The following is a 1103-nucleotide window of genomic DNA, read 5'->3' on the forward strand; positions in this document are numbered from 1 at the left end:
TTAAGCCATAGCTTCCCAAACATCATATTGCGATCGCAACAATCATTAAAATAACTAAAATTGCCGCTATGAAATGAACAGATAGCGCCACCGTAGCCATGTCTATTTGACACAACTCAATTGCTGTTAACGAAATTTTAGATAATTTTGATTGGAATTTCGTGAAATATTCTAGATTTGGCAATAATTTGAATAATTTTCACTGATCCTGAAAAAAAGTTGGAGGGGTTGTATACTAGACACGACCGCAAGTCTGACGTTGAATAACGTCCGTTTATGCATTACTTTCAATTAATGCTGTAATTAACATTGATAAAAACTGTGATGCGAAATTTTGGTTTGGTTTAGTTTTATTGTAGACGGCGATTGATAGTGCACCGCATAGCATCTCTAGGTTCCATACCTCACATTTCGAGGAAATGTCAAATCCTCGAATAATCCTCTTTGAGTTGTTGCTTGAGCAGTGTTTGACGCCAGATTGATGAAAATTTCAAATCCTCTCCCACAGTATCACTGCTTTTGCTGGTTTTTGAAATTTTGAATGGACGCGACAAGACTTGACCTGCGTAGTAGTTGGTTTTAACATATTTCCATAAACGAATTTGTCAACTATTTGATAATTGTAACGTTTTGACGTTTTTATTCTTTAGAGTAAAATAAAGTTTGAAGTCAATTAGATTAAATTGTTATATTTTTTGAATATTTTGTTTTTGATTTTAGAATTTGTTTTTTTATGATTAATTATTAGTTTTCATGATTATTTTAGTTAATTTGTAGCTTTTGACGTTTTTATCTTTTCAAGTAAAATCTCATTTGAATTAGATTCGTTGAATTTGCCTTAGAGTTTGAACCGTTTCATTTAGTATAGATTATCCGTTTCATATATGGTTTGTGTCTAGGCTAAGCTAATGACGATTCATGTTACGTATCTTATAGGACTTTTTCGATGGCGTTAAATAGTTTTACGGCCATGTGCGATTTAAATTTGGCGCACTTGTATATAATAGTTTTTAGATTCAATAGACGACTGCTTCAATAGCAGGAAATTTACTTGACTAGAGATTTCGACTGACTCCATCACTTGATAGTTGAGTCGGCTGGAG

The sequence above is a fragment of the Aedes albopictus genome, chromosome 3 (assembly GCF_035046485.1).
Source record: "Aedes albopictus strain Foshan chromosome 3, AalbF5, whole genome shotgun sequence".
In the NCBI taxonomy this organism is placed as follows: domain Eukaryota; kingdom Metazoa; phylum Arthropoda; class Insecta; order Diptera; family Culicidae; genus Aedes; species Aedes albopictus.